The sequence below is a fragment of the Chenopodium album genome, chromosome 12 (assembly GCF_948465745.1).
Source record: "Chenopodium album chromosome 12, dcCheAlbu1.1, whole genome shotgun sequence".
Lineage (NCBI taxonomy): Eukaryota > Viridiplantae > Streptophyta > Magnoliopsida > Caryophyllales > Amaranthaceae > Chenopodium > Chenopodium album.
In genome coordinates, this window is record NC_137845.1 from 39403128 (window position 1) to 39425956 (window position 22829).

Below are 22829 nucleotides of genomic sequence, written 5' to 3' on the forward strand. Positions count from 1 at the left end.
TTTGAACAGAGTCAACAGTTGGTGTTTGATAACTTTGACTATTAATCTGATTTTGTTGCTCGTCCTCTCAAACTTCACCGAGTTCGATTTTCCTCTAACTTTCCTTCTCCAAAAAGACACCATCTCGAGCAACAAACACTTTGTTCTCGGATTTATTATAGAAGTAATACCCTTTGGTTTCTTTTGGTTAGCCCACAAAGAAAACCTTGTCAGATTTGGGGTGAAGTTTGTCAGAAATTAATTTCTTGACATATGCTTCGCATCCCCATATCTTTAGAAAAGACAACCTAGGAGGTTTCTTCGTCCATAGCTCGTATGGAGTCTTTTCTACCGCTTTTGATGGAGCACGGTTCATTGTTAGTGTCGTAGTTAGAAGTGTGTGTCCCCAGAAAGAGATAGGAAGATCACTAAAACCCATTGTTGATCGTACCATGTCCAACAAGGTTCGATTTCTCCTTTCGGATACTCCGTTCCATTGTGGAGTTCCTAGAGGTGTCAATTCTGAAAGTATACCCTTTTCTTTCAGATGATCATCGAACTCTTGGATCAAGTATTCACCACCTCGATCCGTTCGAAGGGCTTTTATTTTCTTGCCAAGCTGATTTTTATTTTCACTCTGAAATTCTTTGAATTTTTCAAACCATTCAGATTTATGCGACATAAGGTAGACATAGCCATATATACTATAGTCGTCTGTGAAGGTGATAAAATATCGATGGTCGTTTCTTGTAGTGGAGCTCATTGGTCCACATACATCGGTGTGTATTAGGCCCAACAAGTCACTTACCTTTTCTCCCAATTTAGAGAATGGCTGCTTTATCATCTTGCCTAATAAACATCCTTCGTAATTTTCAAACGATTGTAAATCGAATGAGTCAAGAACACCTTCTTGTATAAGTTTCTTGATGCGTTTGATGTCAATGTGGTCAAGACGACAATGCCACAAGTACGTCTGATTTGACTCAATGGTCTTAGCTTTATTGGTGGTATTATTAACATTATAAACTTGTTTGTCATATGAAAGCACATAAAGACCATTTTCAGAATGTGCAATATCATATAAAACATTATCGAGATGAAATGAACATTCATTGTCCTTTGCTCAGAATTCAAAACCTTTGGCATCCAACGCCAAAATTGAAATAATGTTTTTGGTAATGTTGGGAACATAAAACAGTTTTCAAGTTCCAAAACTAGCCCCGAGGGCAAAGACAAACTGAGAGTTCCTACGGATATGGCTGCAATTCTGGCTTCATTGCCGACCTGGAGTTCAACATCTCCTTTCTCTAGCTTTCTAGTGTTCCTTAGTCCCTGAGAATTGGAACAAAGGTGTGAGCCACACCCGGTATCTAATACCCATGATGTTGAGCTAGTGAAGCTCAAGTCTATAACAAATATACCTGATCTAGAAGCAACGGTTCCGTTCTTCTTATCTTCCTTGAATTTGGAGCAATCTCTCTTCCAATGTCCCTGCTTCTTGCAATAGAAGCATTCGGAATCAAATTTAGAAGATGCTACCTTCTTCTCCTTGTTATCCTTGGTAGCCTTTAACTTAGGCGAAAAGGTCTTCTTTTTACCCTTCCCCTTAAAGCCTTCTTCTTCTTGCCTGAGAGTTTGAACGGCTTGCCCTTTTTGATCATGAGCGTATCATGCTTCCCCTCATCCTTGAGTGTTTTCTCGGTTTGCTTCAACATACCATGAAGCTCGGTGAGGGTTTTCACCATGTTGTGCATGTTATAGTTCATGTTGAACTGATCATAGCCTTTGTGCAACGAGTGGAGAATGATGTCAATTGCCATCTCGGTTGAATACCCCGCGTCAAGCCTTCCCATGTTCTCAAATAATCCTATCATTTTGAGTACATGTGGGCTGACTGGCTCTCCTTTCTTGAGCTTGCTCTCAAGGATCTGCCTGTGGATTTCAAACCTTTCAGTTCGGGCCTGCTCTTGGAACATGTTCTGCAGCTCAGAAATGATCTCAAAAGTTGTCTCCTTCTCAAAGAAAGTCTTTTGAAGCTCGGGAGACATTGTGGCCAACATGATGCATTTGACATCCCGATCTGCAATTTGCCATCGGTTTAGGGTAGCTTGTGTCACCTCCTCCTTGGGAGTCTCAGGCATTTCCTCATCAAGGATATATTCCTTTTGCTCTTGCATGAGAACTATACGCAAGTTCCTTTGCCAATCAAGAAAATTTGGCCCACTCAACTTCTTTTTGTCGAGAATTGAGCACAATGAGAATTGGTTGTTTGAGTTATTTGAAGACATGATTCTACAATTAAAAGAATTTGAAATGAAAAACCATTCATAATATTTAAATAAGATTGAAATCATGCATATTAATCAAACTTATTTAAACGTCTTATTCACACATTAAATTATCCCCATTTGGTGAGAATAAGTCGATTCCAAGATCCAAAGAATCAATGAGTAGTTAAGCATGCTTTGGCTTGTCTTAACACTCAATATTCTAAGGTAAGCAGCTCTTTGCTAATGTCTTCATGCCATTCTTAGTTAGATAAATCGTCGCATCTAATGCTATCTCAACAACTTATCCACTATGCCACGACTTGTTAGGACTCCATCACTTATATCGTTAAGTATAACCAAAACCAACGTGCATACCCGGTATGCCTTACGTATCCTAGGGATAAATAGTGATGTCTCGCTTTGGCGTAGCTCATTACTAATCTCAATAGGTCGGTAAGTGTTGTTTTGGAATGACAAATTTTTACTCAATATTTTAGGGACCTAGGGTTTCTATGTTGGTTGATTTAAGTGAACTTAATTAATCATCGCAACATTCGAAATCCTAAACATGCATTTAACATATATAATTCATAAATATATATCAAAAACATAAATAAATGATGCATTTGGCAACTAGCATGACCCCTTGAGTCTTCAACTTTTCAAGGGTCGTCATTTGCAACTTCATGGCTTCGTCTTCCAAGAACCTCCGTCTTCAAGACATGACCAAAATAATGCAAATACTAGTATTTACGATTAGGACTAATCTAAATATTAAGGTACAAAAATACTCAACGGTTCGCAGACCGTATTTAGATTTACAAAAATACATGACGGAACGCAGTCCGTATTTTCTATCCTAATCGGGCCCCACTAGTTGCCTTTTTTATAAAACCTGCGGGAGAATATACATTCCATTCATCCATTCACTATTTGTGAATGGCCCATGCATTTTACAACGATAAACAAGTAACAATGCACAAACAAGCGTAAACTAGTAACTAATTTAGGTGGTTAATCCGATTAACGCGCCTAATTAAAACTAGTCAAAGTTGTTTAACCGATTATGTAATTTAGCGCAATTAAAATTGAAGCTCCCACTAAATTCCGCATCCATCTTAATTAATCCCATTAATTAAGTCGGTAAACCCAAAATTTTGCCAAACTAAATTTTTGCAATTGCCGCTCAAAATCGAGGCCTAGCCTCTAAAATTTTTATTAAAATTAATAATCATAATTAAAATAATTAAAATAAATAAAACGGCCAAAACCGCAAAATTAAACATAGCCTTAAAACCAGGGCTTATGTGCTTGGTGTGGGGTTGTGCACGTCGTGCCGCAAGCAAGCAGCACCCCCACACGCACAGCCCCCAATTGCTGCACCAAGCAGGCACGCACACATAGCTCGCACCAAGGCAACTACATGCGTGCACAGCCGCAGCACGTTGCTGCCTGGCTTGTGCTACTATGGTGCTGCTGCTATGGGCGCACTAGCCACGCTGCTTGTGTGTGGCGCGCACCAGTCCTTGGCAGCCACATGTGGGCTGCTTAGCAGCCCGACTGGCCGAGGGTGGTGTGGACTTGGTTTGCGTGCTACACTCTCGGGATTAAATTCGAATATTTGCGTAGCTTAATTAATTAATTCCAAATTAATTTTAGAATTAATTTAATGAGAAAAATGAAAATTATAACAAGTCCAACTTAAATAAATTCATCCAAGAACACAAAACCAAAAAGGAAAACATTGATTTTACCAACTCTCCCACATTTATGGGAGAGAGGATTTCACTCATGAGTTTCTCTATAAATACCCAACTTGGGGTATGGGAAAACTCACTTGAGTAAAAGTTAGAAAAGGCATCTCCATTGAGAAAACCTTTAAACTCATAATTACTTAAGTATTTTGGTCGGACTTGGCTAACCTTCAAGTAATAGACCTAGTCGAGGTTGTGTTGCGGGTGGATACCATAGGAGGTTTTCGCCCATTGCGAGACTTAAGCTTTCTCAAGTAAGAGCTCGAGGTACGAGCGAAGCACGCTTCAAAGGTATTTTCGTCTTTCCTAAATCCTTGTTAATTATGTCTTTTGATTATATTAATTGTGATTTTGATCTTGGCTCGGGTTTTATTTTCCGCGATGAGTCGGACTCATCAAAACCCAAAAACATGTCCCCACCTTAGACGACACGGACGTCTGGCCTCCTGACCAAAGTTACGGGGATACAGCCTTTGGATGTTATGAGGCAGCCATACAGGCAAGCCTGAGGTTCCGTTTGGATCCTGTAGTAGAAAAGATCCTGAACGGGTATCGCTTGGGTGTGTGGCAACTAGCCCCCAACTCGTGGGTGAACATACTGGGGTATGTTGCCGGATGTAGGATGTTAGGGGTCGAACCTGTCTTTGAGGCGTTCGCCTCTATGAATTATCTAAGCAGAGCCCCCAAATCAGCCGGCCCTGGCTGATATACCTTGACAAGTAACAAGGGGTTCATGATGAATCCTAGGAAGGAGTCTAAATGGAATTATTGGAGAAATAAGTTCTACATTGTATCTTCTCCAAACCCCAGCCGGAATAAAAGGTTTAATTCTTGGAACCAAAATCCTTATCTCCTTGGCCAAAAGGCAATCTTCCCGCCTATGCCTGATGAGGGCTGGGATCAAATTCTAACGCCTGACCTCTTCAAAGTGACTGTTAAGACTGTAGAAGGAGGGACTGAGAGGGAGATAGTGCCCAACAGTTATATCCCTAGGTTCGAATGGCTTAGGGACCCCTTCTTCTTGGCCGCCTGTGGTCTAAGCTTAGAGAAAGGGAAAGTTGGGCAGCCGGATAAGTGTTTTGTAGAGTACATTTATAAAATTTCTTGTTTGTTTTGTTAATCACACAGTCGGTCTGTTTGCAGAAGAAGCTATGTCTCAGCTTGACCCCAACAAAAAGCCCAGCAACTCAGCCACCGCCTACCGTCAGATAATTCGGCAGAAGAGCCAAATCTTCAAAAAAGATCAGCTGGAACATGTAAGTGCTCATACATCCATCAAATTTGACTTAGACTTATTAATCACACACATTTTTGCTAAGTGTTGTATTTTTACAGGAAGGATCCCTTAAGCCGCCGGTGCTGCCGACTTTGGCCAGAGGCCCCCCAAGCGGCCTTCTCCTGGAAAGGGCAGACGCCCCAAAAGCAAAGGAAGACGATTTCTCAAAAACCTTCTGCGAGTAAATCAGACTCCCACCCTCCAACCGGAGGTAAGTCGCTGGCTGCCTTGGCTGCGCTGAAGCAAGCGGAGGAATCCAAGTCCTTAAAGGACAGGCCTCCTATTGGTGTTGCCGACTCTCCAAGCGGACTTTCTAGCAGGCGGAAAGACAAGAGCGCCTAGGACCTGGTTGTGATTCAAAGTATCACTGCCTTTGACCCCTTACCTTACCCTTCCAGGGTTAAGACTTATAGCCAGTCGGTCTATTGGCCGGATCTATGCCAACCTCTCACCAAATGTTGCATGTTCAGATGCTCCTCAGACGTCGGATATGCGACAAATAGCAAAGGACATGCTCAAGGCCATTAATTTGGTTGGTGATATTTGTGCATGTGTTTGATATTGAGGAGTGATCCACCTTAACTATCAAGCTAGATTGCATAGTAGTTTTCTTTGATACGACATATTGATTTGGAAGCTATTATTATCGATTGATCTTGTTTTGCGATTTTCCTTTGAATGTCATTCGTAGAGACAACTAGCAAATTGTATGCGTAGATCTTGTGTTCGTTCTTTATTGCCTTTCGATCAGGAAATTGAAAGGACAATTACAAAGTTGAGAGTTGCTAGACGTTCTCCAAGGCAAGAAGAAGAGAAAGTCATCATGGGAGATAACCAAAGAGTGGCATTAAAGGAGTTGGGAATTCCGAGAGCCTATAGGTATGAGAGTGGGATTGCTCTACCTACGACACTGGCAAACGATTTTGAGATTAGACCGGCCATGATTACATTGATAGAGAGTTATCAATTTAGTGGTGCAAAGCATGAGAGTCCCCTCAACCATCTTAAGGAATTTGAGAAGTATTGCAACACTATCAAAGTGAGTAGGGTTTCTCAAGAGTTTATTCGCCTTAAGCTTTTCCCTTTTCCTCTCATTGGACGTGTATTGGAATGGTTAGACAAGGAGGTGAAACCAAACTCCTTAAGGACATGGGATGAGGTGACAAAAGAGTTTTTATCTCGGTTCTATTCTCAAAAGAAGACGGCTGAAGCAAGAGCTCTCATTCAAAGCTTCAAGCAAAAACCCAATGAAAGTCTTTATGAGGCATGGGAGAGGTACAAGGAATACCAAAGAGAGTGCCCACACCATGGAATTTCTACCTATCAAATAATCCAAATCTTCTATCGCGGTCTAAGCCCTCGAGGAAAATCTTGCCTTGATGCGGGAGCCGGAGGACCAATAATGAACAAGACGGAGGAGGAAGTGGTGGACATCATTGAAGATGTAGTGAGGCATTATATGGATTGGCAAGATAATGAGCGTGAAACAACAAGCAAAAATGGTACTTCGGTGCACTCGATTGATCACATCAATGCCATCAACAACTTGTCCTCACAAATCTCGAAATTAGGGAAGTAAATGACCTCCATCAAAGCCAAACTTGAGAGTGCTTCATCTCAAGCACCGATTCTTCCCTTCCAAAATCCGTACTCAAATCCCCTTCCCTCTTCTAGCAACATGTCTAGTGGCTACATGTTTTGTGATTTGTGTGATTCATATGATCATGATGCTTCAAATTGTCCTGATGCTTCTTTTGATGGATGTGATGACTATGTTGGTAATGGGAATGAACATGTGAATTATGTGTCTAGTAATAATGTTAGACCTAGATTTGATAATCAAATAAATAACAGAATAGGAACTATCATAATGGGAATTTTGATAATTATAACCACAATGGGGGTTATGGAAACCAAGGTTTCCGAGGCAATTATAACTACCAAGGTTATTGTGGTCAAAACCAAGGCCAAGGATATGGGAACCATAATCAAAATTATGGTAATCATAACCAAAATTTCCAAAATCAAGGTCGGGGCAATTGGAGTAATTAAAATGGGGGGAATTTTCAAAATAACAATCAAAGGAGTCCCCCACCCGGTTTCACTCCAAAGGCTCAAGAACAAAATGATAGCTCTTACGCCCAACTATCTTTTTCTAGAGGTAGGTTGGAGGATGTCATTGAAAATCAAATTAAGGTGTTGAACACTTACATGTCATCTAGTGATAAGAAGTTTGATGACATGATGGCTCATACTAAAATGTTGGAGAATCAAATTTCTCAATTGGCAAATGTTTTGAAAGAGCATGCTAGCCCTTCTTCTCTACCATCTCAAGGTCTAGATCCTAAGTGACCAATTAATGGCATAGTGACAAGGAGTGGTAGGATTCTTGAGAATGTAGTGCCTAAGAAGAGTGAGGCTAAGGAGAGTCCTAAGGAAGTTTTGGTTGAGGAAGGAAAAAACTCTTTTAGTAAGGATGTAAGTGAGAAAACAACTGAAAAAGAAAAAGAGAAAGTAAGGGAATTTGTCAAACCCAAGCTCCCTTATCCCAAAAGTTCCATAGGCACAAATTAGATGAATAATTTGGCAAATTCATAGAGTTGCTTAGGCAACTTCATCTTACCTTTCCGTTTACCGATGTCATTGACCAAATGTCGAATTATGAAAAATTCCTTATGGACATCTTAAGTGGAAAAAAAACTTGTGATGTGGTGGAAAAGGTTAGCTTAACCGAGAATTGTAGTGCAATCATTATGAATAAGATGTCGCCCAAGTTGAAAGACCCCGGAAACTTTTCTATCCCTTGTGCTATCTATAAGATGCAAATTGATAATGCTTTGTGTGATTGAGGAGCTAGTGTTAGCCTTATGCCATATTCGGTTTATCAAAGACTTGGGTTAGGGGAACTTTTGCCTACCAATATTACCTTGTAACTAGCCGATAGATCAATTAAGTTTCCAAAAGGTAAGGTAGAGGATGTTCCTTTGAGGGTAGGAAAGTTTGTAATTCCGGTTGATTTTGTTGTTCTTGAAATGGATGAGGATGCCAATATTCCTATCATACTTGGTAGACCTTTCCTTGCTACCTCGGGTGCCATGATTGATGTTAAAAGCGCTAAAATTTCTCTTAAAGTTGGAGAAGAAGTCATTGAATTTGATTTGAATGAAAGCATGAAATATCCTTCTTCTTCACTTGAAAATTGCATGAGAGTCGAAATCTTGGATAATATTGTGAATTCTATGCATGAGCACATGCTCAGTTCTAATGATCCACTTGAGTGTGTTTTGTTGAATAAGGAAAAGATAGGTGACCATGGCAAGGAAATGGCATTTTTTGAGAGAGTCATTGATGAGAGCATGGAAAAGAGTGATGATCATATTTGCATGGGAATTTCAAGTCAAGATACATTACAAGAGGCCTAAACCAAGGAAGGTTAAAGTGTCCCAATGGTAGAGCTCAAACCTCTACCATTACACCTTAGGTACGAATTCTTGGGCCCCAATTCTACTTATCCCGTTATTGTTACCTCCTCCTTGAGTGAGAGTCAAGCTCAAAAGTTATGTGGTGTTTTGAGAAGGTACCAAGGTGCTTTGGGTTATATAATTGTTGACCTTAAAGGTATAAGCCCGACTTTTATGTTCACACCATATCACTCTTGAGGAGGGCGCCTCACCTAGCATTTAAAGGCAACGGAAGCTACACCCTCAAATGGGGGAGGTAGTTAAGAAGGAAATCACTAAGCTATTGGATGCGTGAATCATATTCTCCATCTCTAGCTCTATATGGGTTCATTTCCCCGGTCCACGTTTCCCAAAGAAAGGAGGCATGACTGTTGTAGAGAATGAGAAAGGTGAGCTCATTCCTACAAGGACGGTCACCGGATGGCGAATGGGTATAGACTATCGACGTCTAAACACATCCACCAAAAAGGGTCATTTTCCCCTTCCCTTCATTGATCAAATGCTTGAAAGACTAAAAAGGCACAAGTATTATTGTTTTCTTGATGGATATTCCAGGTTTTTCCAAATTCCTATTCACCCGGATGACCAAGAGAAAACAACTTTTACTTGTCCATATGGAACTTTTGCCTATAGGAGAATGTCATTTGGGCTTTGCAACTCCCCCTCCACTTTCCAATGATGTATGATGAGAATATTTGGAGATATGTTGGAAGAAAAAATGGAGGTGTTCATGGATGATTTTTCGGTAGGTGGTGTTTCATTTAAAGCTTTCCTTGAGAATCTTGAGAAATGTTTGACTCTATGTGAGAAGGTGAATTTGGTGTTGAATTGGGAGAAATATCATTTCATGGTTGAAAAGGGCATTGTCCTTGGTCACAATTATCTCACACAAAGGCATAAAGGTGGACAAGGCGAAGATTGAAGTGATTGAAAAGATTCCACCTCCGGTTAATGTGAAAGGAGTGAGATGTTTCTTATGGCATGCCGGGTTCTATAGAAGATTCATCAAGGATTTCTCTCTTATTGAAAAACCTCTCAATGATCTTCTTCAAAAAGATGTCGTATTTGTATTTGATGATAGATGCTTGGAAGCTTTTAACAAGTTGAAAAATGATCTCTACTCCCATTGTCTAAGCCCCAAGATGGGATTTACCTTTCGAGTTGATGTGCGATGCTAGTGACACGACCATTGGGGGAGTGCTAGGTCAAAGGGTGGATAAGAAGCTCCATGTCATCCACCACATGTCAAAAACCTTTAATGGAGCTCAAAGGAAATACACAACAACGAAAAAGGAACTTTTGGCAATTGTGCATGCTTTTGAAAAGTTTCATTGTTACTTGTTGGGTTCTAAGACCATTGTCTTTACGGATCATGTGGCTCTCAAATACCTTTTTGCCAAAAAGGAATCCAAGCCTAGGTTGATCCGTAGGGTGCTTGAACTTCAACCTTTTGATATAGAGATTAGAGACAAAAAAAGAGCGGAAAATGTTGTGGCGGACCATCTTTCTCGCCTTGAAGATTCCCAAATCCATGATGATGGTTCTCCGATTGAGGATAGAATGCTTGATGACTTCTTGTATTCCATTGATGTGAAGGGGCTCCCATGGTTTGCCGATTTGGTCAATTTCCTTGTATGTGGGGAGTTTCCACCTTCATTCTCCAAGAATCAAAGAAAGAAGCTTAAGAGAGAAGCTAGGCACTATTTGTGGTATGATTCTATCTTGTAAAAACGAGGGGTTGATGGATTGCTAAGGCTTTGTGTTCCAAATGAGGAGGTGCCAAAAGTTTTGAAAATGTGCCACTCGGATCCTAGTGGTGGTCATATGGGTGTTTCTAAAACCGCTACTAAGATTCTTTAAAGTGGTTTATGGTGGCCTCATCTCTTCAAGGATACATGGGGATTTTTCAAGTCATGTGATAAATGTCAACGAACCGGGAACATCTCAAAGCGAAATCAGATGCCTCAATAACCTATCCTTGAGTTGGAAGTATTTAATGTGTGGGGAATTGATTTCATGGGACTATTTCCTTCTTCTTTTGGGAACCAATAAATTCTTGTGGCGGTAGATTATGTGTCAAAATGGGTTGAGGCCATTGCCTCCCCCACAAATGACCACAAGGTGGTGATGAAATTGTTCAAAAAGATCATTTTTCCAAGATTCGGTGTTCCCAATTCAAGGCGGTAATAAGTGACAATGGCTCACATTTTGTGCACAATGCCTTTCAAAAGATGTTGAAAATGCATGGAATTCATCAACGTTTTGGCCTTCCTTATCATCCTCAAACTAGTGGACAAGTTGAGGTGTCTAATCGTCAAATCAAGTTAATTCTTGAGAAGCCAGTTGCTAGAAATAGGATAGGTTGGGCGGACAAGCTTGATGATGCCTTGTGGGCATATCGAGCAGCTTTTAAGACTCTTATCGGCACCACTCCAATTCGTCTTGTCTATGGAAAATCATGCCATCTTCCGGTGCAACTTGAGCACCGTGCTCTTTGGGCGATCAGGAAAATCAATTTTGATTTAGCAAGTGCGGGAGAGCAAAGGTGCTTAGATCTTGACGAGTTAGAGGAGCTTAGGCTTGATGCATATGATTGTGCTAGCACTTACAAGGGCCGTTATAAGGAAGCTCATGACAAGCTTATCAAGAAAAATGAGTTTTGTGTTGGTGACAAGGTCCTCCTCTACAATTCCAAGATGAAATTATTTCCCGGAAAACTTATGTCTAGATGGAGTGGTCCTTTCTTGGTGCAAGGTGTTTTTACTAATGGTGTTGTGGAAATTTTTTCGTTGGATTTATCATCTTCTTTCAAAGTCAATGGTCATTGGCTCAAGAATAATTTTGATGGTGTTTTTGTCGGCCTTATTCACAAGATGACTCTTTATGATCCACCTTGAGAAAGGGTGGAGAACGTCAAGCTAATGGCGTTAAACAAGCACTTCTCGGGAGGCAACCCGACTTTCTAACCTTCTTTCCATTTTTCTTTTGATTTTATCTTTCTTCTTGATGTTTATAGACTAATCAATTTTCTTTGTTTGTTGTGATTTTAGGTAGTTTTAATATGATGGAAGTGAGTTTGCCAACAAACTTGGTATTAAATTTTGAAATGAGGTGTTTTTGTGCTTATTGGAAGTTTTGAGTAAAAATTGAGTCTTGGTGGGTGCAATATGGTGGGTTCATGAAATATGGATGTTGAACCCAATGTCAAGGGGTTTAGATACTACTTATGTTCGTGTTTATCATCATCATAGGTGTTGTGTGCACCGGTGTGCGCACGAAAAGGCTCGGAAGCATGAGCAACCTCAAGTTGTGCGGCCGCGCGCGAGGCCTGCGCGGGCTCCCAGGAGGCTGGCGCGGGGTGCAACTTAGGGGCACGGGCGCGCTGGCTTGCTTCGTGCTCTCTTATATGCACCTCCTCTCTTTTCACACTCATTCTTCATCCATTTTGTTTCATTTTCCATTGTAGTACTGAAGCAATTTCCCTATTTTTTCCACTATATTTCATCAAAAGATCATCATTGTACATTTTCTCTTGTTGATAATCACTCTAAATCCCCAATTTTATGCTTTTTAATTGATTTTCTCTGTCCAAAAGTTGGGAATTTGAGTATTATTGATTGGGTTTTTGAAACTTGCAAGTTTGGGATTGATAGCTAGTAGTTGTGCTTTTTGCTCCATTTCATTTAAATTTACCACTCATTCAAGGTATGAATTCTCTATTTCACTTGATTTTCATGATAAATTTCTTACCTTGTATCTTGTTGAATTTGAATGTCATGGTGTATGCTCTAATGGTGTCTTTACTTTGCCTATCTTATGACCCCAAATTTTGTATAAATGATGATTATTGATGTATATATGAACTTATGTTGCCATGGTTTTGCTTGATTAAATTACAATTTTGTTACCACCATTGTTTCTCACTCTTTATTCTTAATGGTTTATGAATCCTTGCTTATATTGTAGATTGAATGTGCTTCCATACTAGTTATGTGTCAATTTACTCATTCTATTTTCAATGTTAGTTTGATAAGTGACTTTTATGTCACTTTTAGGGTATTTTTATGCTATTTTTTCGGTTTAGTTTCTAAATAATTTCCCTAATTTTACAGTTTATTTCTCTCTTTTCTTATTTTCCTTATTTGATCTTTATTTTGTGTATTTTAGTAGTTTTTAATAGTTTTTAGTTTATTTTCGTAATTTATTTTATAATTCTTAATTTATAATGATGTTAGTCTAGGTTCTTGTTAATATTTTTCTTCTCGTTTTCCTCCTTTTATTTTCTTTTATTTCCTTATTTGTTTTCTTTATTTTATTTAATTTCATTTGATTTTATTATATCTTGTAGTTTTAATATTTTATTTTACTTTAATTTTATCCTTAATTTATTTTAGTTTAACCTTTTATTTTACTTCGTTTTATTTTATTATTTATCCTACCCTTGTGTTTGTTCTTGGTTGTAGGTGTGTTCGGGTCGATGCTCAATTTTCAAGTTGAAATCAATTTCGGATTCTCGATTTTGAGTCATATGTAAAGCATCAAGTAGTTGCCACCTAAACCTTCACCACACCACACCCTAACCTCCACCACACCAAATTCTCAACCTATCACCCCCGCTTTCCTCAACAGAACCAACAACTAACAGCCTATTTCCCCCTGCTCACACCACCGTCAAATAACAGCAGCAAAACCAACTCCCAGCCACCGTAATCACCCAGACCACCTCCAATTAACCACCTCTTCCAACACCCAATCAGCCACGCACCAACCCCCCTGCTTCGCAACAAACAAATCGCAGCAACAAAGCACCAATTCAGCCCCAATTTCGACACCCTTTAGAGTGGGCGCTCTGCTATATCGAATCGGCCGCTCCTCTTTTATTCACTTTCTCCAATTTGAGGCAGAATGCAAGAGCGGACGCTCCGATTGGGTTGTGCGGCCGCTCCTTATTTCCATTTAAAAATCACGTGACTTACTCGTGAATGCTTAAGAAATCCTCAATCAATGGCTGTGATTTGAGGTCGGCTGGAGGTGAGCTTTGAGCCGTTTGATGGTGTTAATTGAAGTTGATGATGATGATGATCGAAGATCAGAGCAGCCATGAGAAAGGGGAATTGGGGGGGGGGGGGGTCTGATTTGTTTTATTTCGTGGGTTTTGGGTTTTGTTTTTCATTTTTTTTTATTTCTTTTTCCTTTTTAATTTCTTTATTTTATTTTATTTTATTTTATTTTAGTTTTGTTATTTAATTAATTTGATTAGTTTTATTTTTCTTTTTATTTTCTTTTATTTTAGCTTGTAATATAAATACCCTTTGGGGTTTAATACTCTTGGAATATTTATTCACCCTAGTTTAGTTTAGTCTCATTTTTTTATTTTCTCTCTCTTAGGGGTGAGATTAGGAGCCTCTCTCTCTAGTTTAGGAGTAGTTTTAGAGAGAGAAAGTTTGGATTTTTCATGGAGTTTTGAGAGGTTGAAGAAGCTATTGGTGGATTTTCTTCTCATATATTCAATGAGTCGTCCTTACTTTCTCTCATCTTTATTGCTTTACTTTATTTCTTGTTTTTGTTTATTTGTTTATTGATTAGAGTTGTTAATTAGTTTAATAGTTTAATTTTAGCTTTAATTCTAGTTTTACCTTGCTTTTCATGTTCTTCTTTATCATGTTAGTTTAGATTTTATTCTAGGGAATTGGATGAAGATTATGTTGATGACTTGAATGATTTATTGTGATTTGTATGCAATTGATCCTTGATTATTGTGTATGGATGATGCTTATATGGATTAGAATCTTTCTAGCTAATTGATTTTATGTTCTTAATTGTGCTTTCAATAAATTGTGCGAAAGTGAGTTGTTTGAGAGTCTAAATTCCTCCATACCTATGCTAGGTTAGTTGCACGAGAGTGAATTAGCTTAGTAGGATAATTAGCATACTTAATTGCGCGAGAGTGAGTTGAGTGTGTTGATTGTTTCTAATTGAGGTCATTTTCAGCTAATTGCAATGTTGTTGTTGAATGCATTAATGTAATTGGATTCCACTTTCCCTAGTGTAGGGAATATTTCAAGCATCCCACACTTGAGCCCCACTGTGATCATTCACTTAAGCATGGTGGCGTCCAAAGGGAAGGAAGCTAGAGTAAAAGAGCCGCCAACAAGTTTTAAGAACTTGTAAACCGTTCACAGGGTGAAGGTTACACCCCTTAACGATCCAGGAGATCGTTAACTCCAATAGGTCTGGAACCATGACTAGAAGTTCGGGGATGAAGGTACAAATCCAACCTAAAAGAGATTGAACCTGCCCTAATAGGCCTCTACTTTATTCTTCTCATATTCATGTGCGCTTTCTGACTAACATACAATAAATAGATTAACCCTAAACCAGTTTATCTATGTTGGTTGAATATTAATGGACAAACAAAACTATTATTGGTGATCACTTGAATTATAATCATATTAGCCTAAACAAGATTATTAATTATCTTATTAAACGTGATTACAAGTGCAAATTCCCTTTAATCATGCAAGAGAGGCGTGATCAAGCAATAACAACAGTATAATATATAACAAGCAACATAATATTATAACAACAGTCATCATCATCTCAATCATAATCTTAATAAAGCTTAATAATAATAGCAAGATCCTAGGCAAGATACTTACAAGATTAATAACAAACCCTAGCATATCACTAACCAATAAAGTACAAAGCTTTATCCCTAACATGATACTAACATGATAGAAGGAAAGAATAGGAAGCATCGTAGAAACATGCATGATATTAGAATTCAATAAAAGCATCCTAACATGACACTAGGAATTAAAATAATCAAAACATGCTCTCTATATCAAAATAACAATTAAAGCAATTACTTACTTCGATGCCTCGTATCTCTTTCTAATAACAAAAAACACGCGTTAGTAACTTCAAGGAAAATATTAAATCAAATAATTAAATTTAATTTAATAACTGAAATAGAGATTTGGGACCAAACCCTTAGAAATTATCAACCTTTCATGTCTAGGGCGAAGGCAACTTCGAACTTGGCTAGGTATGTCTAGAACTAATGTATGTGGAATTTTGTAAGAAGGAAGGTTTAGAAAAAAGAAGAGAGAGAGAAAGCTTCTAGCTTTAGAGAGAAAGAAGAGATGATTGTTGATTGTTGGTGATTATTAATGAATGAAAACGGGGAGATACGACATCTATTTATAGAAAAATAGTCTAGAAACAAATCAATTCCTATTCGGAATAAAACTGGCATCTGTCGCCAGGCGATAGACATCAGCGCCACGCAACAGGATTAGCGTCTGGCGATAGACGTTAGCGCCAGGAGACAGACTATGTCGTTTGGCGCTAATTAAAAGATAAAACGTGCTTTGCACCCGGATTCCTCTTCTTAATATGATTAAGCAGCAAATTCCGTGTTTATCAAATTAAAATCAGGTTTTCATAAAACACTTATTTTATTCCAAATAAAACTCTTTAAAATATAATTACTAATCCTAATTCCATTAGAATTTAAAAGAACCTTCCAAATATTCTAGAAGATTAAAATAAATCCTAATAACCTTAGGAATAATAATTAATAGGCCCTCCTCTAGATCGTTGGGCCGCATATAAAATTCATTTCGGGCCAAATTTAATTTAATCCATAACTTCCTCAATATTCATCGGAATTGGGCTTATAATGTATCGTTGGAAAACTCTTTTCGAGCCCAACCCAACTACACTATTTTTGGACCCTCATCATGGACCAAACTAAATTGGACCGGATATTTTCATAAATAGAGTAAGAAAAGAAATGTTTTCAAAAACCGAAAGAGAGATATTTTAATAAAAACATCCACATCACTAGACTTTTCACACTTTCACCTCGTTCGATAATCAAATGACGTGAAAAGTATTCATCACTGGGTTTGGTTTTTGGGGAGATACATTTGGGTGTCTACAGAAGCCCCCACTTTGACTGAGTTTGGAGAAACGCAAGTTTCGAAAACAAAAGTCAAAATAGCGATAAGGACGGAGAATGATTCAGAACGTTCTGCGACCCTAAATCATTCTTATAACGCCGATACCTGCAAACTAGCATTATTTAAACAGATAAAAGAGTTAAGAAACGCATATCTTGCACCGTCAAGCACACGTCTCTAGAGTAACCGATTTATTGCTGCATTTTTGTTGGTGACGACCTCCATAGTGCTTCGTGAACGCTATCGTCAAAGACAGTTTCTTGTAACCATCTTCAACTGCTTATGACAATCCTCCACATCATAGGGAACATCGTTGAAGGTGACTACTTGTAGCCATCTTTAGGGTTGCTATGACAATCTTCCACATCCTAGGGAACACCGTTTTATCATTGCTGCTACATCTCGAGCTATTTTCTTGAATCATGGTGACAACCTTCCCAATTATAGAGAATGTCGTCGAAGACCGCCCATCTCATGCCATCTTCTCAAATCTGGGTGACAACCTCCACAATCTTAGTGAACGTCATCGAAGACCGCCCATCTCGTGCCATCTTCTCAAATCTTAGTGACAACCTCCACAATCTTAGTGAACGTTGTCGAAGACCGCCCATCTCGTGCCATCTTCTCAAATCTAGGTGACAACCTCCACAATCTTAGGGAACATCGTCGAAGACAGCCCATCTCGTGCCATTTTCTCAAATCTAGGTGACAACCTCCACAATCTTAGCGAAAGCTATCAAAAACCACTTCATCTCGAATCGTTCTTTTCTCAAATAAAATAATAACCTCCCAAATCATAGTAAAAGCTATCGAAGGTCGTTTCATCTCGAATCGTTCTTTTCTCAAATCAAATAATAACCTCCCCAATCATAGTGAAAGCTATCAAAGGTCGTTTCATCTCGAACCATCCTTCTCAAATCTACGCGAGAGACTCTTTTGGAGCCTTCTGTTGAAAGCTTCTTCATCTTGAATCTTCAAATCTTCTTGTCCTTACTTTTAGGAGTAATCAACCTTTATAGCTTTGGGAAGAATTTTATCTTAAGATTCTTCATTCTTTAAGTTAATCTCTGTAGAAATCTCCATCCTAGAGATCGTTTGTGATTATAATCAATCACTACTCAAATCAGTTTTCAAACTTAAAGAATCAATATGCAATCGATAATTTGATCGTCATTAGGCCAATCATCAATCAAGATCGTAATCGGGCCAACTACTAATCAAATATCTATCAATTGCTCAAATGTTCTTCAAAAAGGCTCGAAATCAAAGTCGTGAGACCAACGAGGGCCGGCGCAAAAAAATCAAAGCCGTCGCGCAGCAACAGGTCTGTCACGCCGCGTCACAGAGTATTGTGATGCGCCAAGGTGTATCGTCCTGTGCCGGGGTGCATCCTACTGCATTGTGCTTTAATCCAAGTCCGAGCTTTTTTGCTCATTCATTTGTGCTCAATCCAGTTGCCTGTGATTGTACCTGCATCTATATTCTTGGACTATAGGACTTTTCTCATGTTTGTAATTATCTCAGGGTTGACCTAAGGCTCGGTGTTACTCAACTTAATGTGCAAGACCACATATGACTTGGTATGACTCAAGATGATTGACACGTGTGTTAGACTCAACTTGATGTGATATGACATGACATGACTCAATCTGCATGACTCATGTGTGCATTGTATTGTGATGTGCTTGACTCGAAATGCAAAAGGAAAAAATTTCAAAACCTTTCCGTCATTTTTGTGGAGGGTACCGACTTTCTCCCGAAAAAGAAAGACGCAAAAAGAAAGGAGTGAAGTGTTTGAGGTGCATGTTGAATGAACTTAGTCGAATGCATGTATTAATGTTGTATCTCATAGTGCAAGGATTAGTTCATCCTAAGCTATCTCAATTGTTGACTTGATGATGCAAGTATTTAGGTAACTTAGGCACGAAGGCTAAGTACTTCATACTTTGTGATGTAATAATGAGTGAGTGATGAAGGACTCTAAGATGACGAGGCATGCTTCAACGTCGTGTTGAGATTTCATGACAAAAGGTTCCTAAGGGGAGGATTATTTGTCTTTGTATCTGTGATGTGTGTGAAAGTGACACTAAAGCTAGGCTGCAAAGGCTAACGGTATGGAAAAATATTATTTCAAGAAGAGTCAAATGATGGTGACTCTTAGGCTAAGTAAGCTAATGATGTAGGGATCAAGCTCCCAAGTCTAGCTCTAAATGGATAGGGATGAGCATAGGAGATCCCTTGATATGATCATGCATGAATGTGTATATGAATGAATGCATTTTATTACGGCCACACCCAATTTGAGGTTGCCTATGTATCCGTTAGGAATCAGGCTGAACGTAGCTCTAGCCGAACCTTACACGAGTATGTGTATACCTCAAAGAGGTCTTTTATGGGTTGTAACGTGGTTAGGCTAAAGGTTTGGAGAAGAAGGGGATAAAGGCTCAAGACCCTAGATAAGCCCCCAAGGTGCAACCTTGCTTTTGAATCTTTGTATTTTTATGCTTAAGGTTTCCTCACTTTTGAACTCTCTTTTGTTTATATTTTACTCTCTTTTTTTTTTTGCTTTATCATTTTTTCAAATTCAAATCTCTTTTTTATAAGCGTGGGCAATCCCGATCATGCGGTCTATCACTTACTTGGCATTCATGTTTCTCAGGCACGGTACGAGCACTTGATAAGAGACGCAATCTGAGACGTGTTCATATCAAAGACATTGGAACACTTGCCCTTATGCACACTTTTATATTTTTTGCTTATTTTGAATTTTTTTTTTCTTTTGAATCACTCAAGCTTTTGTTCTTTGAAAATTGCATAAATTGCACACCATCCCATCCCAAGGTTAGGTAGATTTAGGTTGAAAAAAATGAAAGGTCTATCGTTAGACGAAGCTCAAAGTGTTTTATCAAGAAAGGATTGTATATTTGAAGGGTGAAAGGTAACATGATAGGCTACAAGGGGTGCCTCAAATCATTAGTATACCTTGTGCTTAATTCATCATGGATTTTTTTTTTTAAATAAAGTGCAATATTTATATGCAAGGAAAAATAAATGATCATTTTATTAAAAGGAAAGGAAGAAAAATCCTGCAAAACAAAATCTAAGGAAAATAACAGGTACCCATGCTAGACTTATTGGGGAAAGAAAGAATAAAAGAAAATAGAAAAATGAGGTCACGAAATCTTGTCGTTGAAGCTCGCCTCGTGTCTTTTGTTGATCATCACTTGGTCTTCTTGCCGGCTGGAGGTATGGGAAGCTTGTTAAGCTTGTTATTATCGATCAAATATTGGATGGCTTCTTTTAGCTTCCAACAGTTCTCAGTAGTATGACCCCTAACTTGATGGTACTTGCAATGTGCATCTGGGTTCCAACTAGGCAATTTCTTCTCAGGTGCAGGATCTTAAATAGGCCCAATGGGAGTAATGAGTCCCTTGGCATGGAGTCGATCGAAGGCAGTATCATAGCTCATCCCAATAGGAGTGAACTCTTTCCTTAATTGCTTTTTAGATCCTTGGTTATCCATGGCTAAGACTTCATTGGGATCAAAGGTACTAACATTGTTGCTAGAGTGGGTGTTTTCAGAAGAAGAAGGATTGTCGTTCTTCTTTCCTTTCCAGCCACTATTGTTGCTATTGTTAGTAGCTTTTTGCTTTGCAAGGTCGTCTTCAATTTCAATACCTATGTCGTAGACGGCCTTGAAAGTAATTCAAATTATGTTGATATTTCAAATGCTTCAAATACTTTTCTTGAAGGTTCTTGATGAACATCTTTACAAACTCCTTTTCAGTAGGGACCTCAACCATATTAGCAGAAGTTTATCTCCACTTGTTAAAGAAAAAGGTGAACCCTTCGTTTTCTTTTTCCTTTAGCATCTCGAGTTATCTATGGTCTGTTTCAACTTGAATGTTACATTTGTATCTATCAATGATAATGTTTACTATTCTGTCCCAAGTAGATGTTTTTTCTTTGTTAAGGGAAAAGAATTATTATTGACAAATGGTTTCAAGAGATAAAGAAAACAAAGAATGAAAGACTTTCCTGTCAATTCCTTTAATATTCATTATGGTTTCAAAAGCCCTTAAGTGAAAATAAGGATTGTATGTTGGCTTGAACTTAGGGATGTCGTTGGCATTGAACTTCTGCGGAAGAAGCTCCCTGTCCATCGAGACCCCTTGTAAGCTAATGCCCTGGAATCAATAGTCACTGGAGAGTTTGCTTAGGCTTTCTTGCATGAGCTCCATTTGTTGTTGCTTCACAGGGTCATTGATTTGAAGGGCCAGAGCCTTCATCAATTCAGTTAAATTGGCCACGTCCTTCCTAAGTTCGTTAAATTCTTCCTGAGACGCCATTATTTTCTTAGCTTTTCTTTTCCGACTAATTGGTTTGTCAAAAAGTAGAACTTGAACAAAGGTATTGTCCTTGATTAATCTCCCTTCTCTCCTTGACCAAGTGCTGTGAAAAGGAAAGTTATGGATACTTTTGTTAATTATTTGACTCGAACTCTATTCAACATGCAGTAGATGGAAGGAGGTAGGAAGAATGAAGGTTGTGATATGGAGAAAGCATGTAGAGAATGGAAAGACGATGTAGATGGAGAGATATGAAATAATTAGGAATAGAGTGGATCCCTAATTCAAATGACGGAAAGAACGACTCATGCATGAACCTAAGACATGGTCATGATGACATATACACAAAGTGTGTGCTAAAACTAGTGAGTGTGAGTGACATGTTTGACTCGTGTCATGACCATGGGACTAGACTATGTGACTAGACTTAATTAAGGATTAAACATGACTATTGTCATTAATAAACTCAGTAAACTGATTAAGTAAACCGATTAATTAGACTCGTCGTGAGGACTCGAGCAAAACATGGACTGACGCCGGAGCAACAGGACTGTCACCATACGCTAATGACCAGCGCAAGACGACAACATTGTCGCCTGGCACTAATTACTAGCGCATGGCGCTACAGTCCAAAACTCTGCGCCATTGCTAGGACATTGGTTAGGGACTGTTTCCAGTATTTTACTCTAAAGGGACAAGCCTAAAGTCGTACTAACTCAAGTTTGATCAATTTATTTAGACTTTAATCATTTATTAATTAATTAATTAATTTAGAAATATCCTTTAGTCATTAATTAGTTCATTTAAACTCATTCACAAATCAAACAAATGGTTAGTGGAAACACATATAGGTTATGCACAAACAAATAATGCACAAATAGTCAAATCACCACAATATGATGCAATGAGTTTGCAACCTAACCATGGCTCTAGTTCTCTAAAGTTCAGGATATGGGTTAGTCAAAGACGGACCATGGTTATGAGTCCAGATGCACCACGCGGAAGCCTTACCTTTGGAAGGGTTGGCTCGAGTGGATGGGACCCCGTGAGTTAAACTCGCTTCCACGGTTTGGTGAATTCAACAAACTCGGATGTACCCTTCGTTGCCAGGAGAGTTCGATTGGGTAGATGGAGCGTGAATCTCCAGAGGGTTATGGCCATATGTTTACACATATGGGTTTCAGAAAAAAGGGAAAAACTCAATCAGGAAGTAAAACCGAGCAAACAGTACTAGAAATTAGTCGAAACAAGAAGGTAGATTTCTGGCTCGGTATTGGAAGAACTCAGCGCGAGACAACAGTGCCTGTCGCCCGACGATGGCACTATCGCCAGGCGACAAAGCCATCTCTCAGTGAAGGCGCTATTTTCTCAGTGCTAATTCCTACATGCCTCGGCAGCTTTCTATTCTTAAATTTTCCAATTTTTCGCAGTGTTATTTCAACTTTAGTAGTGAAAGATATTTTCCTAATTTCCTACGTGTAAAAATCCTATATTTTTGACGCATTACTGATGGTCTTTCCAATGCGAACCTTTTTTTGCTTATGCCAATAATGTTAATCAAAATTACGCACATGAAATACTTAGAACTTTTCGAGTCTCATCTACTCATTCTAAATCATTGCCAAAATAAATTTCAGGAATTAAAATAGAAATCCTCCCCAGCGGAGTCGCCAAAAAACTGTAGGGAATATTTCAAGCATCCCACAATTGAGCCCCACTGTGATCATACACTTAAGCATGGTGGCGTCCAAAGGGAAGGAAGCTAGAGTAAAA

General features: G+C 38.8%; 1 pseudogene; it reads right to left on the reverse strand.

The window, feature by feature from the left end:
• Positions 1-6495: 6495 nt before the first annotated feature.
• Positions 6496-6593, reverse strand: LOC145573412 (small nucleolar RNA R71; annotated as a pseudogene).
• Positions 6594-22829: the final 16236 nt, after the last annotated feature.